Source organism: Eurosta solidaginis, chromosome 1 (genome assembly GCF_040869045.1).
Source record: "Eurosta solidaginis isolate ZX-2024a chromosome 1, ASM4086904v1, whole genome shotgun sequence".
Lineage (NCBI taxonomy): Eukaryota > Metazoa > Arthropoda > Insecta > Diptera > Tephritidae > Eurosta > Eurosta solidaginis.
The window spans coordinates 211,251,578-211,278,339 of NC_090319.1; the positions used below are offsets into that span (position 1 = coordinate 211,251,578).

Sequence of the window (26,762 nt, forward strand, 5' to 3'; positions counted from 1 at the left end):
TCGAATGGTCTTATAGTTGCAGTCGCGCAGTTGATAAACTAAAAGCTGCATTAAAGGCTGATACATGTTTAGCGCATTTTAACCCAAAATATAGAACAAAATTAACCGTTGACGCCAGCCCAGTGGATGTGGGTGCAGTGCTATCGCAGGTTTCGGAGCAAGGCGAAGAACGGCCAATAGAATTGGCTTCGCGCAAATTTTCGGACACCGAGCAACGCTACTCGCAGCTAGATCGGCAAGCTGTGGCGATTCTGTACGGTGTAAAGAAGTTTCATCACTTTTTATACAGCCGTCACTTTACATTAGTAACTGACAATAAACCACTGCACCACATTTTTAACCCTAAAAAGGGCATTCCACTGATGGCAGCGAGTAGGCTTCAGCGCATAGCGCTAACGCTATCGGGTTATGATTTTGACATAGCTCATATCAAGTCAACTACGAACATAGCAGATTTTGTTTCAAGATACCCTGGCAACAACGAAGAAGCTGTGGATGATTATTCAGAAGGTGTGTATCTGAATTATGTAGAAGAAGCAGGTATCCCACTGAATCTCAAAAAGGTACAAGAAAGCGTTAAAATTGACGCATTATTGCAGAAGGTTTTCGAATACGTGAACACGGAATGGCCACGCAAGTGTGTAGATCCGGAATTACGACTATATTTTGATAGGAACGCGGAGTTGTCCATAGACAAGGAATGCTTATTCTGGGGATATAGACTTGTTATTCCTCAAGTATTACAAAAAGAGGTAGTGGAGTTTTTACATGCTTCACACATGGGTATAAGCAAAATGAAAGCCATGGCGAGGGAATGTTGTTGGTGGCCAAGTAAAAACAAAGACTTGGAAGATGCGGTAAAATCTTGCGAACCATGTTTGATGACGCGCGCGAATCCCGCGAAGCAGGAGCTAGTAACTAGGAAATGGCCCAAACAACCATGGAAGCGAATACACATTGACTTTTTCGGCCCTTTTATGAATAGGTGGTGTCTGGTCGTTGTAGATAGCTATACAAAATGGGTCGAATGCGTTGATATGGGGAAAAACACAACGAGTAAAGCGACAGTAGATATTTTAAAAAATATATTTGCGCGTTTTGGGTTACCAGAAACACTGGTATCAGATAATGGTACCGCTTTCGTGTCCCAAGAGTTCGAAAGTTTTTTGAAGCTAAATGGTATTTGGCATTCTACTACACCAGTTGGTCATCCGGCTACAAATGGTTTAGCGGAAAATACAGTGAAGACTTTAAAAAATGCTTTAAAACGTGGTATGCGCCAACCAGGTGATCAGTTTAACGATATACTAAACCGCTTTTTATTGGATTATCGCAATACTGTTCATTGCAGCACAGAAGTCTCACCTGCACAACTTATGTTTGGTAGACAGTTACGTACTCGTCTAGATTTATTAAATCCAAAAAGAAAAGCCGAAGAAAAGACTAAAGAGACAATTGTAAGAAACGTAACAAAACAACAAGATAGACAAAAAAAAAAATTATCGCGGATACAAAAATAACAAACTAAAAGAAGGCGATCCGGTAATTGTCAAAAGATTTTTCAGGCTAAATAAAACCGTTTAAAAATATAGATACAATGTGCCCTATACCGCCGAAGAGAATGTCGGTCAGCCTATCGCCTATCAATAGAAATTTGACGCGGCCCACGCTTTTATTTATTTTTCTAATCAACGCCCTAGATTGATGTGGAGGGTGATGACTAGTACCTAGGGACTACCTAATTATTTTCTATCTTTTAGTACTATTATTACTTAATGTAAGTATTGTTTTCAAGAAAAGCGTTTAACTTAAACATTTTTTTTTATTATTTTTTATCTAGTTTTTAGTATTATTATAGCTTGATGTAAGTATTATTTTCAGTAAAACCGTTTACCTTAATTTTTTTTCTGTATTTTATTTACTTAAATTTCGCTTACATAATTTGAACTAAAGTGTTCCAAATATGAGCCAAATTGGAACACATATGCGATTTTTTCAAATATTTCGGTCCATGCGCCACCTAGCGGAATTTTTTCTTATTATTGCATTGTCATCGTTTTCTGAACTATATTCTAAGTTTCAAGCTTGTAGTTTATAGGGAAGTTACTTAAATTTCAATTACAAAATAAGTAAACAAGGGTCGCTACACAGAGTCAAGCTAAATAAAAACGTTTAAAAAATGGTGTTCTGAGTAGATTTGCAATTGCTCGGGAGTTCCTGATAATGGGAAAAAATATCTGCAAAATTACGCCCACTTATCACAATTTTCAGAAGTTTTTTCTCCTTTTAAGGATGTCCAGAACTATTTAAAAGCTGCTCAGAACACCAGTTTTTTTTAATAGATTTTTCGACTTTTTGAAAAATGTGACCACTCTGCAGAACTTTTTCTTCTTTTCAACATTGATCAAAGCTTTAATGCTTTGCAGTATTTCCCTTTTGTAAGCAATATGTTCTTCCTCCGTCTGCATCACTGCAAGTTTCCTCGAACTCCCGTTAGAGGATATTGATTACAATTGTGTGGTCGCAGCTATGGATGGGCGAAACACTGTTACAATAACAACAGCTAACTTATACCTATATATAGTAATTAATATATAATCTAATTTAAGTTGTTTATATGAATCTATTGACTGCCCAAATGGAGTGACGCAAGGATTGTACAAGTTGTATCTGACGCTGTAACGTAATTAAAGTGCAAAGCAACATCTGAACGGCGATGCACTTATTAGGTTGAGTGATGCGTTACAATATGAGCTTCGGCTACTTTTTGCATACGTGGAAAAGCTTCCTAGTGCCAGCGTAGAGGACACGGGATTTATGCAATGCTATTGGTGATTCGGAAGTTTGCCCACCTTGCACTAGAACGGCAGTGTTCTACAGTATTTGTACAATTTGTGTTTAAATTCCCTTATGTTACTAGATATTTTTAAATCATTTGTTAATTCTTTGTACAATTTTAGTGCTTTATAGTACGAATTACATTTGTATGCTTCTGTTCTATAAGCAGGTAAAATAAAATCATTTCTTCTTCTTGTATTTACGGAAATAACATACACATATTTTATGTTACTTTTCAAATAATCCGGCAAGTTGCCTTCTATTATGTTTCTAATAAACTTCATCGTATGATAAAACAGTACCTGTTTAATGCTTAGCAAATTTAGAGCGGCGAGCATATCTCTGATAAGTGTGTCATATCGTTTCGGTTCTGTTGCTTTTGCAGTTTGTAAATTTGGCTATCTCTCATAATGAAAAATAATGTTGGACAATATATGAGGTTCGATTATCGATCTGTAAACCATTACTTTGTACCATCTACTTAAGTACTTACAGATTCTTTGCATGAAAAATATACGTGAAAGTACTGACTTTGTCAATAGCTTCGCTGTTTATATCTAGAAGTAGTAACTCATTGTTTTTAAAATTCCTTCTTGATATAACCATAAATTATCCTGTACTATGGAGTCTTAGTTTGGTGGACAGCCAAACCAACAAAAGCTTCCCTTAAGAAATTTGATGGGTAGCAGGTATGCATAACGGGAGTCTTAAATATAACCCCCACGGCCAGTGGCGAAGTGAGGGGGGGGGGCAGGGGCAATCCCCGGGCGCTACTCACAGGGGGCGCCAAGTGGTCCGCAAAGCAGAACTTCCTAGATAATTTGTATTTTTATTATAACTGATTTCTGAAAAAAATTGCCTATGCTAAAAAAATGCATGCATATATCCGGAACTCTTACGCCAGGTTGTAGAATAATTAAAAGCATATATCTTTTCTTCTCACGTTCAACGATATGATGGGAATTATTACAAAATGCTTTAACAAAAACTGTCAAACGTGAATCTGAAACACGACGCAGCGCCAGAATACAAGCGGTTAACGTTATAATCGATAGGCTAGAGAATGTAGTAGAACACTTAGAACAATTGGCAGAGGACACTAACACCACAAGTGACACCAGAAGCGAAGCTAAAGTTCTATTGCAAAATATACTAAATTTTAGTTTCATAACATTAGTTAATTTCTGGTATGAAATCTTATCATGCTTGAACCGCATGCAAAAGAATCGCTCTGGCCGGTCCCAGGTGAATGGCGGTCAGAAGCTTTCCCCACTTTCGTGGACTTCTACACACGGCTCCACCCTCCCATAATACACTTCTCTAAAATTCATCCCCGGATTTTGTAATCTGAGCGGCACACGATCAATCTTCCTTAAGATTTCATACCAGAAATGAACTAATGTTATGAAACTAAAATTTAGTATATTTTGCACTGGCCACTGGCCGTGGGGGGGGGGGGGGGGGGTTGTATTTCAGACTCCCGTTATGCATAGCCTGCACACCCATCAAATTACTTAAGGGAAGCACTTGTTGGTTTGGCTGTCCACCAAACAAAGACTCCATAGTACAGGATAATTTATGGTTATATCAAGAAGGAATTTTAAAAACAATGAGTTACTACTTCTAAATATAAACTGCGAAGCTATTGACAAAGTCAGTACTTTCATGTATATTTTTCATGCAAAGATCCTGCAAGTACTTAAGTAGACGGTACAAGGTAAGGGTTTACAGATCGATAATCGAACCTCCTATATTGTCCAACATTATTGTTCATTATAAGATATAGCCTAATTTACAAACTGCAAAAGCAACAGAGCCGAAACGATATGACACACCAATCAGAGATATGCTCGCCGCTCTAAATTTGCTAAGCATTAAACAGGCGGCCACCGTGGTGAGATGGTAGCGTGCTCCGCCTATCACACCGTATGCCCTGGGTTCAACTCCCGGGCAAAGCAACATCAAAATTTTAGAAATAAGATTTTTCAATTAGAAGAAAATTTTTCTAAGCGGGGTCGCCCCTCGGCAGTGTCTGGCAAGCGCTCCGATTGTATTTCTGCCATGAAAAGCTCTCAGTGAAAACTCATCTGCCTTGCAGATGCCGTTCGGAGTCGGCATAAAACATGTAGGTCCCGTCCGGCCAATTTGTAGGGAAAAATCAAGAGGAGCACGACGCAAATTGGAAGAGAAGCTCGGCCTTAGATCTCTTCGGAGGTTATCACGCCTAACATTTATTAATTTTTTTTTTTTTTTAAACAGGTACTGTTTTATCATACGATGGAGTTTATTAGAAACATAATAGAAGGCAACTTGCCTGATTATTTGAAAAGTAACATAAAATATGTAAGAAATATTAATTCCGTAAATACAAGAAGAAGAAATGACTTTACTTTACCTGCTTATAGAACAGAAGCATACAAATGTAATTCGTACTATAAAGCACTAAAATTCTACAAAGAATTAACAAATGATTTAACAATATCTAGTAACATAAGGGAATTTAAACACAAATTGTACAATTACTGTAGAACACTGCTGTTCTAATGCAAGGTGGGCAAACTTCCGATTCACCAATAGCATTGCATAAGTCCCGTGTCCTCTACGCTGGCACTAGGAAGCTTTCCGACGTATGCAAAAAGTAGCCGAAGTTCATACTGTAACGCATCACTCAACCTAATAAGTGCATCGCCGTTCAGATGTTGCCTTTGCACTTTAAATACGTTACAGCGTCAGATACAACTTGTACAATCCTTGCGTTGGTGTCATTCGTTTGCTGCCTACCTCTCACTCCATTTGGGCAGTCAATAGATTCATATAAATAACATAAATTAGATTATATATTAATTATTGGGCTTAGTATAAGCTCTAAGAAATAAATAAAAAAATAAACTTAATAATCGTTGTAAGTACACGACGAGGGAGAGATAGGGCGATATGCCCCACGTACACCCCAGCAATTTTTTACATGCATAAAGTACAGTTGTTGTTATTGTAACAGTGTTTCGCCCATCCATAGCTGCGACCACTCAATTGTAATCAATATCCTCTAACGGGAGTCCGAGGAAGCTTGCAGTTTCAACAGGGTTGGACCAGAGAGATAAGGACGTTAGAGGCGTTGGCTCCACATTGCAATTGAAAAGATGGTTTGTGTCATAAAAAAAGTTTAAGGCAACTTTTCAAGCGTTATGTTCATTTTATTCATAAAAAATGTATGTGCCTATTATTATGAAAGTGGTCATAGTCATTTCTTGTCGTTTCATTCAGTGATAATGTTTTTGTATCTCTCCTCGCCTCCTGTTTGTTGGAACCCAATGGCCAAAAGATACAATTCTTGGTAGAACCATCCATCTACGACGCATTCATTTATAAATTACAATGCAGTTAAAATCAAGAGTTCGAAATGACTTAGACCACTTTCATAATAATAGGCCCATATCAACATAAACATTTCATACTTATAGCAAAAAACTTAAACTTATTTGTACTCCAATTTCATAAAAAATAAAAAAAATTATTAATAGATGCAAACTGTGTTTCGTAGAATTTTTTTAAGTGAATTACTTGACACTCTTCTACTGTTGCTACTACAGCATATTTGTGAAACAATAAACAAAAATTAGTATGGTTAGGTTTAGAAAATTAAAAAAAATGGTGTTCTGAGTAAAAAATAAAAAATAAATGAAAGGAGCGATAACCTCCGGAGAGATTTAAGGCCGAGCTTCTTTTCTAATTTGCTCCTTTAATTTTTTCCTACAAATTGGCGGCACGGGACCTACTCGTTTTATGCCGACTCTGAACGGCATCTGCATCTTCTGGCATTGAGCTCGAATCGAACCTTGAATCATTTATCATTAGGCCGATAAAAACAAAAACAATTACTAATAAACCAAGAGCACTTGGGAATGTCAAACAAAGTAATTGACAATAAACAAATCCAGCATTATCAGTGATTTCCAACAGATGGCGCAACGCTGATTAAATATAGTTGGTAAGAAGGGATATAAGTAGCAATTTATTAGACAAATAAGCCAAAGACTGATCGAAGAATAAAGATGTTGCAGGGACGAAAAATAGTGTGAAGCAATCTTCACAAAACCTCTAGTAGATCACATTCACCACTTACCACAGCAGAATTTGTTAAACTACCACTGTCTGTATTTATTATTTAACAATTATTTGTACACTTTTAATTCAGCTATGTGTTCAGGATTTACATTTTTACACTCTAAAACTACTGTTAGCGTTAAAATGCGGGTTGCGGGTTGTAAGGTTTACTTACGCGAGGATTATAGCCGATTATAAAAAACACTTCCACTTGTTTTTCTTTTTTTTAATTACTATGAAGATAAACGGAAGTAGCCATTGACGGCTGACAGTCAGTGCTGCCAATGCCACTAATTGACGTTGATATGATTACATATAGAGATGCCAATTAGGCGCAAACATGCCGGCCGCCTTGAACGACCGTTTAAAATTAGAAAAAGGTACAAAGTATTTAAAGTTTACATCAATAAAATTCAAAGTGAAAAAATATCTGTTTTTGTTGGTAATAATGATAGCTTCGCAATAGGTCTTAGCAGCTCTCCTTCGCAAATTCGTAGGTTGACAATTCGTACGAGATCATCTGAGCCGGTATAGCTGTCGAGAACTCGACCAAATTTCCATTTAGTGGGCGGAGCGTTGTTGTCGTGTATAACTACAACATCATCTCGTTGTAGGTTTTGCGTTGGACGAACCCACTTCGATCGTCGCTGAAGATTTGCAAGGTATTCGTCTCGCCATCGCTTCCAGAAGTGCTGCCTTATTGCTGTGATTGCTTGCCACCGCTGATGAAGGTTGCCCTTGAAAGGTTCTGTGTCAAGCTCCGGTAACCCCTTTATTGGTTCGCCGATCATAAAGTTCCCAGGTGTTAGCACTTCGAAGTCTTGTATATCAGAAGGTATCCAGCAGAGTGGTCGAGAATTGACGCATGCTTCCACCTCCATTAGGAATGTTGAAAACTCTTCGTAAGATAGTAACGCGGAGTCTAGTACGCGTTTTAAATGATGCTTTATGCGCTTAATTCCAGCCTCCCAATAGCCGCCCATGTGTGGAGCGCTTGGAGGGTTAAAATGCCAGGTGACTTGGGTGTTCGCGAAGTAAGATGCCAACTTGTCGTCGTTAACGCACCTTTCAAACGCGGCACGTAGCTCCCTTTCGGCACCGACAAAGTTCGTGCCATTGTCGGAGAACATATGCTGACAATGTCCTCTTCGGTTAGTGAAACGTTTGAATGCGGCGATGGCGCCTGTGCTCATAAATATAAATGAGCAAATGTACGCCTTTCTTGATTTCGCGCCTCTACCATGAGTAAATTTTACGTTATATATGCCTGCAAAATCGACCGCACTTTGAAGGAAGCATCGCGTACTCGTAACGCGACTAGGTGGTAGATCGGACATCTGCTGCTGTAGCGGTTTGCGGTTCAAGCGCTTGCATCGTACGCAATGGCGGTATGTACCCCGAACTAAATTGCGAATGCCAGGGATCCAAAATTTACGTTGCATAGCAGCTTGCATCATTTGCGGGCCAGCGTGCAATATACCGATGTGAGTTTCAGCGGCTATTGCTTTAGCGAGCGGTGAATTTTTGAGCAAAATAATCGGATGTCTTATATCGTTCGTGCACGATGCGTTCTTAATTCGACCTCCTACTCGTAAAATGCCTGCGTCGTCTAAACACGGCTGATGACGAACGAGGCTACTACGTATCGGTATTGGCTTCCCTGACCTGCAATTAGAAATTTCTTGTTGGAAAACGTTAGCTTGGGAATACCTTACCTTTGCGGATTTCAGAGCATGTTAACGGTATGGACAGCCGTTCGTGTGCACTCAACTTCTGAGCAGATATGCGAGCGTTGTTTACGAAGCGGTCACTCGTTTGAGTTTGTTGTAAGAGTGAAATTTCGTTAGTAAATCCCAATCTTCGTGCGTTTGCGTTACATGAGAACTAGCTTTGATTGATTTCAGTTCCAAATTCGTAGTATGTTTCGTTATGTGTGGCGTCCAAAAACGATCGGTTTCGGATAACCAGTGTGGCCCCTGCCACCATAAGCGTTGATCGAGGAGCTGTGCAGGTGTGAGACCCCTAGAAGCGCAATCTGCAGGGTTATGCTCTGAGATGACGTGTCTCCAATGCGATGACGGCAAGACTAATTGTACATCGGCTACACGATTTCCAATGAACGTTGCCCAACGATTTGGATTTGATTGCAGCCATGCCAACGTTATCGTTGAGTCTGACCACGCGTACAGCTTTTCAAGTTTGTGACCAAAACTTTGGTGAATTGGGCGGACGAGTTTAGCGCCTAGATGAGCTGCGCAGAGTCCCAGGCGAGGTAACGAAGTTGTTTTTAGCGGAGATACTTTATTTTTCGCAGCAATAAGCACGACGTTTATCTCGTCGTCCGACGACTCAGTGCGGCAGTAGATAGCGGCTGCATAGGCAGCCTCTGATGCGTCAGTGAAAACATGGAACTCTGTGTCGGCGTTTGGACTAGTACCAAGCCAGCGATTTATCTTCAGCGATGAAAGCATGGCCAGCTCTTTTATATGCGTTAACCAATCTGTAGCTATCTCAGGCGGAACTAACTCATCCCAATCGACATTACAACGCCAAATTCTTTGCAACCAAATTTTTGAGCTAATGGTGCATGGAGATATGAGGCCGAGAGGGTCGAAAATCTTGCTGGTCGGAGAGAAAAATGCGTTTTGTTAATTCGCACTGGAGGGGCTCTATATTGAAGGCTATCGCAAGAGAGTCGGTATCCGTGTGCCAAATACATCCTAGGGTTCGGATATCGCTTCCATCAGCCAAGAGATGGGACACCTGTGTAGACGCATGCGGCATCTGTTGTCTCAATGGCTTGCAATTTGTTGCCCACTTCCAGGGCTCGAATCCACAATGACATAAGACGTGTGAGATGTTACGTTGAAGCGCTGTCAGTTCTTGGAAAGAGTCGGAGCCGGAGAGCAAGTCATCCATGTAAAAATCTAACGTAACGATATTTGCGATATTTTGATATAACGCGCCAGCTTGTTGTGCCGCGCGATGGAACGATTTGACAGCGAGATGAGAAGCGGATGCTACCCCATTGGTAACCCTTGATAGACGATAGTCGCGTATTGGCTGCGATGAATGCTCACGCCATACAATGCGTTGATAGTCGACGTCCCGTTTATCGATGTAGACCTGTCGATACATTTTCTCGATGTCCGCAATTATACCATAGCGATGGGTGCGGAAGCGGACTAAAATCAGGAAGAGATCTTGTTGGAGCTGAGGACCAACCATTAGCGCGTCGTTTAGCGAGTGCCCTGACGACGTCTTCATTGACGCGTTGAATACGACCCTAAGCTTAGTAGTGGAACTTGTTTCTTTTACCACGGCGTGATGTGGCATATAGTATGCGGTTTGCGTTGTTGGAGTAGCTAGCTCCATATGACCCAAGTCAAGAAGCTCCTTCATAAATTTACAGTACTCCTCGTGAAGATAATAAGTGAATATTAGTTATTAGGTGACGTGCGAAAGAATTGAAATTAAAAAAAAAAAAACATTTTTTTCTGGTTTTAGTATTATTATAACTTGGTGTAAGTATTGTTTTCAATAAAACCATTAAACTTCAATTTTTTTATAACTTATCTACTTATGTGATGCAAAGTATTTTGATGTCACTTCTAACCGACTGTATATAATATTTGTGCAGTGAGCCAAACCGATTTCTATTTTTGCGCCACCTGTCGGAGATTTTTTTCATAGGTCGCTTTCTATTCATGTATGTGATATGTGTTCAAATCTGAGCCAAATCGGACCACAAATACGATTTTTTGAATATCTCGACCCTTGTGCCAATTGGCGGCGATTTTTTATAGGTCGCTTTCTATTCATGTACGTAATATGTGTTCCAAATCGGACCGCAAATACGATTTTTTTTAAATACTTCGATCCATGCGCCACCTAGCGAAGTTTTTTTCTTATTATTGCATTTTCATCGGGTTCTGAACTATATTCCAAGTTTCAAGCTTGTAAACAAACAGTTTATTGAAAAATAAAAAATTAAAAATATATATATTTTTATTGTTTATTTTATTAATAACAACGTGTTTACTAGCTAATAAATATGAATTTAATAAAATTTAAAACCTGGCGCCGTAAAGGGTTAATTGATATACTATATCATGTAGGAACCAAACCAGAACCTTTAGCATAAGTGGTAAAATGACACTTACCAATATTTAGGAATAGAAGATTACGGACATACTAATGGTATAAGTTTCTAAGCTCACTTTGTAAGATTAAAGAACTATCCAAGCACTTGATTTCATGGTAAACTTTTAAGTCGTCCACATAAAGAAGAAACTTACACCTTGAAAACCAAGATGATATGTCGTTAATAAATATGACAAATAATAGCGGACCCAAAACGCTCCCCTGGAGGACACCAGAAGTTGCCGAGAATGGAAAAGACGACACATTAACTAGACGGACGACACAACTTCTGTTCTCTAAGTAAGAAAATATCCACTTCAAAAACTCAGAGTGAAAGCCCAAGCATTCAAGTTTTGCCAGAAGTATTCGATGCGATACCCCATCGAAAGCCTTTGTAAAATGGGTATAGACCGCGTCGACTTGGTAGCCCTTTTGAAAGGAATCTAAACAGTCTTCCGTAAAAAAGCCAAATTTGTTATATTAGACCTACGGGCAACGAACCCGTGATGTTGAGGACGTAGTAAATGTTTCACGGAGAAATAAATTGTATTCTTAACTATGCACTCAAATAGCTTTGACACAGTGGTAAGTTTGGATATCGGTCAATAATTTTAGATACCTTTTTTGTACCACCTTAAAGAATAGGCCTAATAAAAGTCAATATCCATGCACCAATAAAAGCTCCGGCAGATATGACATATTATATATGTGGCTTAAAGGAACAATCAAAGATGAACAACTTTTCAACAGGACAGCTGATAGGTCATCTGCGTCAGTTGTGGTTGACATCTTTAGCTGTTCAATACCATTAGCGATGTCCAAATCAGTCAAGCATAGCTTCCCGAAATTGATGGAAGTATCTACAATTGGCAGATATTCAGACGAAACCCCACTACTATTATCCGTAACGAAATTCGAGGAAAATAATTCAGGGAATAAGTCAGCCGTTTCCGAAATTGAGTTGGCCGAAACACCTCTATGTTGGTATGTCGGAACAATTATTTTTCGACTTACGCCCCGATTCTAGTGTGGTAACAAAATTCTTCACCACGGTAATGAAATCATGTAGCAACTTTTACACCCGCTAAAGTAGCCAGATAATTTTCTACCCACAAAAGTAGGTGGTTACATCGAAATAACCACACAACAGCTGTTGTTTAGAAAAAGGCAAAACTGAAAAATAAAGAATTGTAAGCGCAAATAAGTAAAGATAATAGTAAAAAAGTGTTGCCTCTTGCTATACATATTTGCTTACATTATGTACTTTCACAGAATAAATTACAATATACCTATGTATAAACTTTTTTTTTTTTATTTATATGTAGAAACTTATCATGCATAATTTGTATATACACATCGTCCCGTTTATTCGTTAACCTCGTATCTACAAGTGAGACATTTTCGTTAGGCGAACACGGTTGCCACACCATGTTTTCATTTGGGACCAAAATTCATCGAAAAAATGACCAAATTTTTGTTTTATTTTATTAGTATAAAATACAAAATTTTAGGATGTTTCCATATAAAATTTTGCTAAACATAGTGAAGACTAGAGTTTTTTTGATTAGTCGGTTATTTCATCAACAATTAACGACAATGTGTTTGCCAATACTTTTCTCTTTAATGCCTGGCATAAATTATATCCTAGGTGAAATGTTATTGTACTGGTACATTTTATTGACTAAGCAATTTTTTATGGTGAGAGTTCCATTGAAGTAAATTAAAAATTATATGGGGGCTAACGAAAGTGTGGTGAATTTGGGCAATATTATGAATTTTTACCTGAGTGAAAAAGAAAGAAAAGTACCAATCGTGGCTACTGCATAAAAAGGGCCAAAATTGAAGAAAAGGGACCAGCGGACCAAGTGGGGTTGGAAGGGACACTTTTTGGTCCAATTGGACCAAAGTGGCAACCGTTAAAGCGAAGAAAACTACCTTTCAAATTTCTCCACAGACACTGGTGAGTTTTTCGGTGATGACAGCCTTACCACTTGGGCCAGAATTGCGGATAAAAGAACTGATAACGATATTCGGTTACATATTGTTCTGGGTACTATTTTACCGGTAACGCCCCGAATCGGGGCATTAATGTAGCTCTAAAAAAATTTAGGGTTACATTTAATGTTTTCAACATTATGAATGTACCGCCGATACAAAAATCTCACGAACGTTACATTGGAAGAGCGTTTATGCATTTTTATTCTTTAAATTCCTTAACCGTTTGAGTTCTTGGATAACCACGGACGTTTATCTTTTGTTGCTCTATGAGTTGCGATGCTATTCACACAGATGTCATAAATTGTTGACTTAAAAATATTGTAACGAATTTAGTGCAAATCCTCTTATTCGCAACCTTCTACTAACGTTCGTATCGTAAATTGTTGAATAAATAACTACAATATTTAATAATGCAAAATGGCCTTTATTAAAGTACTTCACAATAACACTGATACTTCACAACCAATAGCTTGCTTAAATGAAACTGAATTGCGATGCCTCAGCCTATGCCTCATTTACCCATTTCTTTTAAGCCTAGTAATTTCGTGAACCTGATGCTTGTTTAGTAGCTATATACGCGTATTTTTTCAATTTGTATCCATATGCGTGTATGTGTGAGCGGCTGATGATGACATGCGCTGATGAGTATCTCTCTCTGTTGCCCCGCACGTATGTGTGCAGACAATGATTAATTTGTTTACGTACATGCAAGTGTAGCAGCTTGCTTTATTGTTGTTGTGGCTTTATTTACTTAGTATCAGTGTCAATATTCGTCACAATATCATAACAACCAGTTATATCTGCATTTCCAAAAAGGTGGTCCCAGCCTAAATCAAACAAAATGTTTAACTCATCGAAGTACATCGCGAGCAGTTAAAGGCAGCTCTGTTATCACAAGTCGGTAGTTGGAAATATTGATAAAAGTCAAGCTCCAGCATCAATGGGCTATGATGTTGATTTGGATGCGAGATGTAACTAGCTGCTATCGTGAGCTTATGGTTAACATTGTAGCTTACAAATATTAGATCTAAGACCCTTTCTAGTAAGTTTAGAAAGCTATTAATTTGTACTAGTTCGATACATTGAATTATCAATAAGGTATGACTCAAACTCAGTAGTAATATTCGATTGAGTTCGAATGGCATTACCACCCAAAGAGCTTCGTGAAATATTACCCATATTAAAATCTCCCAGGATAAAAAGTTGATTGTCCCCAATTATATCATGCACAGCCAATATATTATCCACATGTGCCTTATATAGGGCATCAGAACTACTTTCAGCGGCAAACATTTTTAAGATTCTCACTTCGCCCTGTAAATTGTAGCCACTTAAAATGTTCAGTGCCACCCTGCATGACTTAAAAAGAACAAAAATTGTAACCATTTGCAGTTCGTGTGGTTGTTCGCTGTCAACTGTGATCGCAATTTGCTTTTGAGTGAGGCATGATGCGACACATACGTACATATATAGCATTCGCTTCAGTTTCGTGTGATTCATCAGCTAATTGACAAGGCTGTTTTCTGCACCGTCAATGGCAGCGAGGGAAAGTAATGTTGCATTTTTGGCCATTTTTAGGGTAGGTTGTTGAGAAAAGATAATGATGCCCTCTATTGAGGCTAAGCTGATTTTACAACAGAACACAACTTTTTGAAGGGTCGGCGTGAAGGCGACATTTTCGTGTAGAAAAGAAAACACCATAAGACACACAAATTTGCAGGAAACCACAAGATCCCTGCAATTTAATGCAATTTTGATCCAACAAAGAGTCAGTATTATGTAAATGAAACAATGAAGCTCGAAGATGTATGGGTGCAGCAATGAGTACACCACCATCTCTACTAAGACCAGTTTTAACAACAGTCTCTATCCTTGCGAAATACATTAAAAGGAGCCGGATTGAAAAACTCCGCATCAAAAAATTTCTCATTTAGCCAAGTTTCAGTAAGAACGAAACAATCATAGTCTAGCTCTGATGACAGGGTGTAGACAAACTCAGTCAGTCCGCAAAGAAGAATTTCCCAGATAATTTCTATTTTTATTATACCTGATTGCTGGAAAAAATTTACTTACTTAATTGGCGCTTAACCGTCTAAACGGTTATGGCCGTCCAACAAGGCGCGCCAGTCGCTCCTTCGCTCCGTCAATCGGCGCCAATTGGTCACACCAAGGGAGTTTAAATCGTTTTCCACCTGGTCCTTCCAACGGAGTAGGGGCCGCCCTCTACCTCTGCTTCCATAGGCGGGTTCCGATAGAAACACTTTCTTGGCCGGAGCATCATCTTTCATTCGCATAACATGGCCTAGCCAGCGCAGCCGCTGCGTTTTAATTCGCTGGACTATGTTGATGTCTGCGTATAGCTCGTACAGCTCATCATTAAATCTTCTTCGGTACTCGAAAAAAAAATACTATACTAAAAAATGCATGCATGTATCCGGACACTTGCGACAGGTTGTGGAATAATTGAAAGCATATATGGGCGATTCTGCGCGAGCTTACAGTTTTGTGTCTTTTCGAAATTTGAAATATATTAGATCATTTTCTATGAATTAAATTATGTAATTGGGTTAAAATTATGTTTATTTTAAAGTTTCGTGTTGAATTTTATTGACTGGTCATCAGTTTTATGAAGTTACTAGCTATACCCGGCGTATGTTGTAACGCCCGATATCGAATGAATGTTGCGTTATTTTTTCTGTTTTGTTTGATGATAATTTAGTTTATTGTTCTGTAAATTGAATTGAAATTTTTGTGAAATTTGGTGAAATTTTCAGTTAAAACATTTTATTATTGTATCTTATTGTAATGCAAGTGGGTATACAATATTTTTGGTTTTTTCGTTTGGTGCAAATATAGACAAATTTTTTGGTGTTCCAACTCTAGAGCAAGCAACATATAGCGGGCCATGGGAAAAGCACGAACTCCCTAAATTTAATCCTGCAACAGTAAGCGATTGTTCTTGTGCTTTGTTGATTGTAATTGCATAAGCAAAGCGTACAGGGAACTTTAAGCGTTTAAAATTGAATGGCCAATCTCTAGGAATCATTGGGATCCGTGGTATGAGCACATCTTCACCTTTGCTTTTACCGCTAATGATTGTTGCTTCGATTACATTCGGCATTAATTTCTTAACGCAAAGTCTGGTTCCATTACACAATTTTGGTGGGTCTAACCTTCGTAGAAGCATGATTGGTGAACCAATTTTCAAAGTTAATATATGCGCAGGCGTTCCAAGTGGTTCTAAAAGTGTAGAAATTCTATTGGATTATAACCGCACTGCGTTACCCAGCCTTCACGCATTAAATACACCTCTGAGTTCAACTGGCATCACTGTCAGCTGTTACTGAACAGCACTGGCAATTGTACTCAGCAGGGCGAATTGGATTCAGCGAAGTTAGAAAAATGGGGTTCAATTCGTTGCTGTGAGGAAAAGGGTCGAGACGTGCAAAAAGAAAAGTAGATTAAAAAAACTAAGTGGAAATTAAAAAGAACAAGTGTTAAAAGAAATTAATGTTTAAATAAAGAAAAACTATATTATAAAATTTAAAACGACATCTATTTATTTATTTAAGAAGAAACTAAAGACAAATAAAAGTATAGTACGGCGTGTGTACGTGCAGAACACGCTTTTTCATAAGTGTCCAAAATGAACACCTTTCTTGGCGACCGTGGGCCGAAGGCCTGCATATATGGCGTGTGGCCAAAAGGAGGCAAACCTTCCAACAGGCGTGGGTGTACCACTAATTAAAGTGGGAAACCAAAAAATTTGTCTTAATAAAATCAAAAAAAACACAAAAAATTACAAAATCGGAAAAAAACAAAGGCTACAAGCAAAGTTTAAACTCGAAAAGTACAAAAGTTTAAACATAAAAATCCAAAAATATATAAAAATGCTAAAGTTTCACAAAAAAAATTTAAAGCTCTAGAAACTACAAAAAAAAAAAATGTTCTTTAAAAAACTATAAAAACACTTACAAAAAAAATATATAAAACTTTCAAAAACCTTTTCAAAAAAAAAAAAAAAATTAAAATTACAAAAAATAAAAAATGTGAAAGTTACAAAATTACATAAATACATATGGAAATCATGGTTTGGGGGCTGTACCAAAAACCCAATAGCAAAATAACGGAGCATCAGACCATATTTAAAGTGTACAAAAACAAGCCACGCCAAGTATAACGCCGTAAATACCACCACTAAACTACAAGTATACGATTATACATAAAACAACAAATATGTTAACCAACGGCTTATAGAGCGCAGAAGAAAACCAGCAGCAGAGGCAAACCCTAGGAGCAGCAGCAGAATTCGGTCAGCAACGGAAGCGGAGCAGCGGTAATAGCAGCAGCATAAAGCAAAGCAGTATCATTCGGCAAAAATAAGTATGTATGTATAAAGTTTTGGAATTTATAACTTCAAATTTTAAAATTTTGATGAAATACACCTATCGAATTTGTTAAACTTATATCACTAAAATTTCACATTTTCGACTTGCGAACATTCAAAATAATAATTTCAAATTGCACACATATTTCAGTAATTCTCATATGAATTACTTACTAAAATTTTCGACTTTTTCTCTTTTTATAAGTAAACTACAAAAAATATATTAAACATTCTTGTGAATATGATTATATCATGATATATTGCTAAATATATAGAATATTTGAGGAGCTGCAAATCAAGCGCATAAGGGCACATAAACTTTTTTTTTCGGAATTTTAACGCACACTTATTTCTCATGTGAATATCTATTTTGTGAGAATTGCCAGACTAGCCTACCTAAGATGGTCAGCAAAAATTTGTAATTTCACAAAATTTCTCGATAGCACTTATCGCGTTTTGCTATGGAGGCCCTCATTTATCAATCAGAGTTGAAAAAATTTATATTTTTGAGCAATCGTACATACTTACAAATATGAGTTTTTTTTAAATACGGTGCGTCCGTAAACAAACATACATAAATTTTTTTGCATAAGGCGGTGGTTCCGTAAATATCCAAGAGATTTTTTTGCGTAAACGGTGGTTCCGTGCAAAACCAATGACATTTTTTTTTTTTATCCCGGGGCGTCCGAGGACATTCATATTACCAGTTTGAAAAGATGCGATGCGCCTGTATCTATAAAAATAAAACCATACAATTTTAATAAAAACGTTGCGTCCGTAATAACACAAACACATTGAGATCTTTGTAATAAAGCGGTGCGTCCGGTATCAACAGCCAAGTCCTTTTAACAAAATAAAATAGTTTCCTTTGAAATCAAATTAAATTAAATTACTTCAATATACATTCAATTTATCATTAAATATTCAGTCAGTCATTAAATTGTCGGCTAATTCTTTCAATTTCACATCAACATTCAATTTAATTCCAATTTCTGTTAAATTTTCGTAAGCAATTTCTACAAATTCAACTTTAATCAGTTTAAATATTTCTTCTTTGCTTCCTACTACATATATTTCTTAGAAACAAGAAATTAGTTCCCAAAATTTCAGAGCAAGACTCAGATTCTGAAAATTCAGACTCCCATTCCGAAAATTCAGATTCCAATTCCAAAAATTTTAATTCCGAAAGTTCCGATTCCGAAAATATTGATTTTAAAACCCCAGTTTCCGAAGGCTCAACCACATATTCGCCCAGTACAATCAAAAACCTTGTTGTTAGACTTTCTTTGTCCGGAGAATTTCACGGATTTGAGGAATTGCCCGAAACACATATTTAAAATCCTCCTAATTCCGATACAAATATGGCAACTCCTGAGGAAAAAAGATCGGTTATCAGCATGCGTGCTGGTATTATGCGTAAAAATTATAGCGATGAGCCCCTGGGTCTTGAATTTGTCGACGAATATTTAACTGGCACTTGTATTTCATATATTAAATCCAAACTCGATGGTAAAGCTCGAGAAGCGATACCAACTCAAATACTTTCAGTTAATGATATAAAAATAGCACTACGTAACCTTATAAAACCCGACAACTCCAAAGTTGTGGCCGGAAAATTTGCAGCTTTGCAAGTTAATAATAATAATTGTTCCGATTTCGCAAAAGGCGTCGAGGAATTGTCTGATTCTCTAGAGCGTTCGCTCATTATCGAAGGGATTACTCAGGCCAAAGCCCATGAAATGGCCATCGAGCAAACAGTTAACGTTTGCCGATTGAACGCAAAAACAAGTTTAGTCAAAGCAATCCTCGCTTCAACCAATTTTTCTGATTCCAAGGACGTAGTAGCTAAACTGATTTTAGAGCAATCAAATGAAATAAAAGACCGCCAAGTGTTAGCATTTAGGGCCGGGAACAATAACAATTTTAGAAATTTTGAAAGTAATAACCGAGGTCGAAATTTCCAAAATCAGAGTCGTAACTTTAACAATTACAGACAAAATAGACCATCCTTTAGTAACAGTAACTATGGCAACAATTTCAATCGCGGCAATCAAAGGCAAAATTTCCGTTCCGGAGGCGGAAATCGGCATCAGTCTAATAATAATAATAACAGCAGCAATAGTCGTAATAGCAATAATAAAGGTTCTAACACTTCCAATAATAGAGGTAGAACTGCAAGTGTCCGGACTTTAAACAGGGAAGCCCCTCAGGAGCGAACACTGAGGCAGGACGAGACAAATTACTAACTGATTCAGCTCACATTTTTTCTTCTAAAAACGTTTATTGTCTTAACTTTAATTATTCCGATTTTAAATAAATAAATATTACTGGCTCTAACAAATTTTGTACATTTCTAGTCGATACAAAAGCCGACATTTCGTTAATTAAAATTTCTTCTCTTAATAAAAATTTGTCATAATTAATAACAATGATACAATTAATATTACTGGAGTAACTACAGATACAGTTTCTACATTAGGTAATTTTACAACTAACTTACACTTTTCAAATTTTTATGTCAAACATACGTTGCACGTGGTAGACAATGATTTCAACATTCCATCATATGGAATACTTGGTAAGGATTTCCTAAAATCAAATAAATGCGATATAAGCTATGCAACAAATTGTATTTCCTTCCGGATAGGCAATGAAAAGATCGCACTTCCCATCCTTCACGGAAAGGAAAGCGATACATTTGTTATACCACCTCGTTGCGAAGTTTATAGAATTTTCGCCTTGGAAAAAAAACTCAGAACCACTTTTCGTGGATTCTCAAGAGATTTCTGACGGTGTTTTCACAGCGATATGTATAGTTGATACTAGTAATCCGATCATTAAAGTAATAAACACCACAAATAGCGTAAAATACGTAAATAACTGCAACATTCAAACAGAAAAATTTTCTAATTATCACGTTTATAAAATCAATAACCCAGTAAAACAAGATAGTCGTATCAAAGAACTTAAAAGCATTTTAGAACAAGTAAGGAAGGCTAAGTTCGGGTGTAACCGAACAATACATACTCATTTGAGAGCTATGGAGACAAAATAAGGGAAAATAACCATGTAGGAAAATGAACCTAGGGTAACCCTGGAATGCGTTTGTATGACATGTGTATCAAATGGAAGGTATTAAAGAGTATTTTAAGAGGGAGTGGGCAATAGTTCTATAGGTGGACGCCATTTAGGGATATCGCCGTAAAAGTGGACCAGGGCTGACCCTAGAATTTTCTTGTACGATATGGGTATCAAATGAACGGTTTTAATGAGTATTTTAATAGGGAGTGGGCCTTAGTTCTATTGTTGGACGCCTTTTCGAGATATCGCCATAAAGGTGGACCAGGGGTGACCCTAGAATTTGTTTGTACGATATGGGTATAAAATGAAAGGTGTTAATGAGTATTTTAAAAGGGCGTGGGTATCAAATGAAAGGTGTTAATGAGTATTTTAAAAGGGAGTGGGCCTTAGTTCTATAGGTGGACGCCTTTTCGAGATATCGCCATAAAGGTTGACCAGGCGTGACTCTATAATGTGTTTTTACGATATGGGTATCAAATTGAAGGTATTAATGAGGGCTTTAAAAGGGAGTGGTGGTAGTTGTATATGTGAAGGCGTTTTCGAGATATCGACCAAACTGTGGACCAGGGTGACCCAGAACATCATCTGTTGGGTACCGCTAATTAATTTATATATGTAATACCACGAACAGTATTCCTGCCAAGATTCAAAGCCATTGATTTCGCCCTGCAGAACTTTTTCATTAACTTCTACTTAATATGGTAGGTGTCACACCCATTTTACAAAGTTTTTTTCTAAAGTTATATTTTGCGTCAATAAACCAATCCAATTAACATATTTCATCCCTTTTTTCGTATTTGGTATAGAATTATGGCATTTTTTTCATTTTTCGTAATTTTCGATATCGAAAAAGTGGGCGTGGTCATAGTCGGATTTCGGCCATTTTTTATGCCAATACAAAGTGAGTTCAGATAAGTATGTGAACTGAGTTTAGTAAAGATATAGCGATTTTTGCTCAAGTTATCGTAATAACGGCCGAGCGGAAGGACAGACGGTAGACTGTGTATAAAAACTGGCCGTGGCTTCAACCGATTCCGCCCTTTTTCACAGATAACTGTTATCGTCCCAGAATCTAAGTCCCTACCGAATTTCACAAGGATTGGTAAATTTTTGTTCGACTTATGGCATTAAAAGTATCCTAGACAAATTAAATGAAAAAGGGCGGAGCCCTTTGCACCATATTATTACTGGAGTTGAATGTTGACATAATTTACTTATATACTGTAAAGATATTAACCTTTTTTTTAATCTTTTTTTTTTAATTTGACTTTAAAAAATTTTTTTTTAAAAGTGGGCGTGGTCGTTTTCCGATTTTGCTAATTTTTATTAAGCATATATATAGTAACAGGAGTAACGTTCCTGCCAAATTTCATCATGATATCTGCAATGACTGCCAAATTACAGCTTGCAAATTTTCTAAATTACCTTCTTTTGAAAGTGGGCGGTGTCACGTCCATTGTCCAAAATTTTAATAATTTTCTATTCTGCGTCATAAGTTCAACTCACCTACCAAGTTTCACCGCTTTATCCGTCTTTGGTAATGAATTATGGCACTTTTTCGATTTTTCGAAATTTTCGATATCGGAAAAGTGGGCGTGGTTGTAGTCCGATTTCGTTCATTTTAAATACCGATCTGAGATGAGCGCTCAGGAACCTACATACCAAATTTCATCAAGATACCTCAAAATTTACTCAAGTTATCGTGTTAACGGACGGACGGACGGACATGGCTCAATCAAATTTGTTTTCGATATCTACTGATGATTTTGATATATGGAAGTCTATATCTATCTCGATTCCTTTATATCTTTAAAACCAACCGTTATCCAATCAAAGTTAATATACTCTGTGAGCTCTGCTCAACTGAGTATAAAAACAAATACCTTATTATGCTGAAAATAAGCTTATTAACTTATATTTACAATACTCCGATATTTTTGCGCTTGACAATGATAAAATGACAATAAATTTTTATGAACAAAAACTAAGACTAAACGATACAAGGCCAGTATACATAAAAAATTACCGCCTACCGTGCTCTCAGCGCGAAGAAATAAATTATTGGAAAACGATCTGATCGAAAATAGTTGTTCGAATTATAACAGTCCCTTGATTTTGGTACCGAAAAAAGACCGAAATGGCCAAAAATCGTATAGAATGTGCGTTGACTTTAGGGTTGTAAATAAAAAGTTAATTGCCGATAAATTTCCTTTGGCACGTGTAGACGATATCTTGGATAACCTTGGCCGTGCGAAATTCTTTTCTACTTTAGATCTTTTTTCGGGTCTTCACCAAATTCCACTTCACAAAGATTCAAGAGACATAACATCTTTTGGTACTGACCGCGGAGCTTTTCGATGGAAGGTGTTACCATTTGGTTTAAACGTGGCTCCAAATTCATTTTCAAGAATGATGTCAATTGCATTTTCTGGTATTTCACCCAACCAAGCCTTTATGTATGTAGACGATATTATAGTAATTGGATGTAGCGAAGCACATCATCTCACTAATCTTAAAAAAGTTTTCGAGACCTGTAGGAAGTTCAACTTGCGACTTAACCCAAAAAAATGTAATTTTCTTAGACCTGAAGTAACTTTCTTAGGGCATAAATGCTCAGCAAATGGGTTGCTACCAGACGATTCAAAAATTGAAGAAATTAAAAGGTATCCTAAGCCACGCGATAAAGATGCTGTCCCAAGATTCGTGGCATTTGCAAATTATTATAGATTTATTCTAAATTTCTCTTCTTTAGCAGCTCCATTGAATCATTTGAGTAGAAAAAAGGTTGAATTTAATTGGAATACGGCATGTGAGTTAGCTTTCGAAAAACTAAGAAAAAGTATGAACGAAGGTGCAGACGCATTATCACGAATTTCAATTCAAGAACTTAAAAATTCCAATAATCAAATTTTAGCAGTACAGACGAGGTCTATGACGAAACGTCACGAACAACTACAACAATCGGCTGAGGACATAAACGAAAAAAATATTAAATTACAGGTATTCGACAAATTTTCATATAGTTTTTCCAAGAAAATCCATAGGTTAAAAAGCCAAATATGTCATGACAATGATAATGATAAAATCAATTTAAAAATATATGCGCATTTAAAACATAAAAAACTCGAGCTATGTACATAATATTGTGTGTACTAACAAAATAGTGCAATTAGATGAATTACCTTTGAAGCTTGAAAAAGAAGCTGGCAAACACAATATTAAGCAACCAGAATGGCAAAAAGATGATCAAATATTTAAATATTTTTCTATTTCAAATTTTAAAAGTACAGGGAATTCAATTTTAAAAAATTTACAAATACTATTAATAGAACCTGTCGAAACAGTTACGGACAACGACAAAAACCTTAAACTAATGGAAATTTACCACAATGACCCGATATCAGGTGGTCACTGCGGAAATAAAAAGCTTTACGCAAAAATACGTACAAAATATTATTGGAAAGTTATGACCCGTGATATTTCCACATACGTCAAAAATTGCAAAAAGTGCCTTTTGAATAAAAACAAGCCAAAAACCAAAGAAAATTTGGTGCTTACACCAACACCCTGCAAACCTTTCGATGTCGTAGTTATAGATACAATAGGACCTTTGCCTGAGTCGAATAATGGAAATAATTTCGCGGTTACCATTATGTGCGAGTTAGGCAAATACCTAGTTACAATATCATACCCTCATAAGACAGCAAAAACAATTGCCATTTTTGAAGGCTTCATCCTCATTTATGGCATAATGAAATCAATTAAAACCGATTTAGGAACCGAATTTAAAAATGAAATTTTCTCTGTATTAACTAAACTCCCAAAAAATCGAACATAATTTTTATACAGCCTACCATCATGAAACCCAAGGTACAATTGAAAGAAATCATCGGGTGTTTAATGAATATTTACGAGAGTTTCTAGACGATAACTTCCCCGAATGGGACGTTTATTTGAAATATTTTACATTTTTACATATTACAACTCCTAGTACAGTTTTTGATAATGGATTTACTCCATACGAATTAGTATTCGGTAGAAATGTTACCTTACCAAATGAAGTTCAAAAGGAACAGATCGATCCAATTTACAATGTTGAAATTTATGCAAAAAAAGTAAAATATAGACTACAAAAAACACATAAAATAGAAAAAGATTTAATTAGCAAACATAAAATTAAAAATAAGGATCTATATGATAAGGGGGCGCGTCTTTTAGCTATTAATATAAACGATAAAGTAGTAGTACAAAAAGAACCTAGAAATAAACACGAAAGTATTTGTGAAGGACCATACATAGGAACAAAAATTTATGGAGTTAATGTCACGGTTTTAGATGAGATAAATAAAAAAATAAAAACTGTTCACAAAAACCGAATCAATAAGGTAAACTAAAATTTTTTTCTCATACAAATTTAAAAACTAACTTGTAACTAATTCTAAATTTTCAGTACTCTGTTATTGAAGCATGAAATCTCAAATTAAAATTTATATTAATATACGAAAACAAAAATTTCAATTGGCATGTAAATAAAACCAAATATTAATATGCACGCACTATTTGTAATAAATATATATAATACATTAATTTAATGCAATAGAAATTAGAAAACAATTTACGCATAAGTAATTGAATTCATATTATAATATTAACAAAATTTCATATGTAAAAAAAAAAAATTGTTCTGATTGAACGAATGAAAAAAGGGGAGGAACACCCGAATATCATACATTCATTCAATCAAAACAATTTAAGTAATAGGAACAAGAAGAATATGACAAATCTGATCAACTTGTCAGATTCTTCTTTTTTCTAAGGAAGGGTGGTATAACCGCACTGCGTTACCCATCCTTCACGCATTAAAAACACCTCTGAGTGCAACTGTCATCACTGTCAGCTGTTGCTGAACAGCAGTGGCAATTGTACTCAGCAGGGCGAATTGGATTCAGTGAAGTTAGAAAAATGGGATTTAATTCGTTGCTGTGAGAAAAAGAGTGGAGTCGTGCAAAAAGAAAAGTTGATTAAAAAAACTAACTGGAAATTAAAAAGAACAAGTGTTAAAAGGAATTAATGGTTAATTAAAGAAAAACTATATTATAAAATTTAAAACAACATCTATTTATTTATTTAAGAAGAAACTAAAGACAATTAAAGTAAAGTGCGGCGTGTGTGCGTGCAGAACACGCTTTTTCAGAAGTGTCCAAAATGGACACCTTTCAGGATAATTCGAAATTTGATCTTCATTTGTAACTGTGTCGATCGATTTATATTTCGTCACTTCACCAGGAATTTGGTTTTGAATGCGATCATTGATTTTGTTAACATGATCATTTTTGGGAGCTAAGATTGCTCGTTCGCATAGCCAATTTTGATTCTTGAAATTGATAGAAATATTTGGAAACACTGTTTTTTCCATGTCTTGAATGCACGATTGCATTTCACAAAAATTTGGTATGAATGATATCTCATTTGTTGTACGATCGTTTTGAATTTTTCCATCACCTATATCCAAAAGTTGCTTAGCAAATGTCTAAGCAGATGCATCTTGAAGTAAATGAACACGCATATTTGTTGACAAACTAATTCTCTTCACGTTTCTCCAAAGTGGTGACGCTTTCAAGCAAGCATTCAGTTCATCAGCAGGAGTTGATCTTTTAATGACTGGCAGAGTTTGTCGGAAATCACCTGCTAATAAAATTAGAGTCTTTACCATTGGTTAATTTATTCCACTTAAATCTCGCAAAGTACGATCAAGAGCTTCGAGAAACTTTTTATGTGCCATGTTGCATTCATCCCGAATTATGAGTTTGCATGTTATTAATACTGTAGCCATACCTGATTTCATTCCAATGTTACATGTTGGTTCGTCGATATGATTGATGTTCAAAGGCAGTTTCAAAGTTGAATGTGCTGTTCGTCCACCATCGAATAATGTCGCTGTAATTCCTGATGATGCAATTGCAAGTGCAATTTGATTTTGTTTCCGAATTTTGGCAATTATCAGATTGAGAATAAACGTTTTCCCAGTTCCTCCTGGTGCATTAAAGAAAATAATGCCACCCTCTTCATTTTGAACATACTGCATCACTGTATTGTATGCAATTATTTGGTCATCTGTCAATAGTGCTGTTTGAGCTTCGACATAAGCGAGTAAGTGAACAAAATCGTATTGTCTTTCACGTAGTACGTCTCTACCTTGCACATCCATTCT

General features: G+C 36.6%; 1 protein-coding gene across 12 annotated transcripts in view; it reads left to right on the forward strand.

The window, feature by feature from the left end:
- scro (scarecrow) overlaps nt 1-26,762 on the forward strand; it is a 1,102,402-nt gene that overhangs the window by 58,112 nt on the left and 1,017,528 nt on the right. For 3 of the 12 annotated variants that reach the window (XM_067760136.1, XM_067760129.1, XM_067760137.1), the window contains exon 2: nt 16,517-17,466. The exons of 4 other annotated variants lie outside the window; for them this stretch is intronic. The gene's annotated coding sequence lies outside the window, so the exon portion shown is untranslated. Of the gene's footprint in view, nt 1-16,516; nt 17,471-26,762 lie in introns of all 12 variants that reach the window. 5 more of the 12 variants (XM_067760130.1, XM_067760138.1, XM_067760132.1 and 2 more) reach the window with 4 other exon arrangements.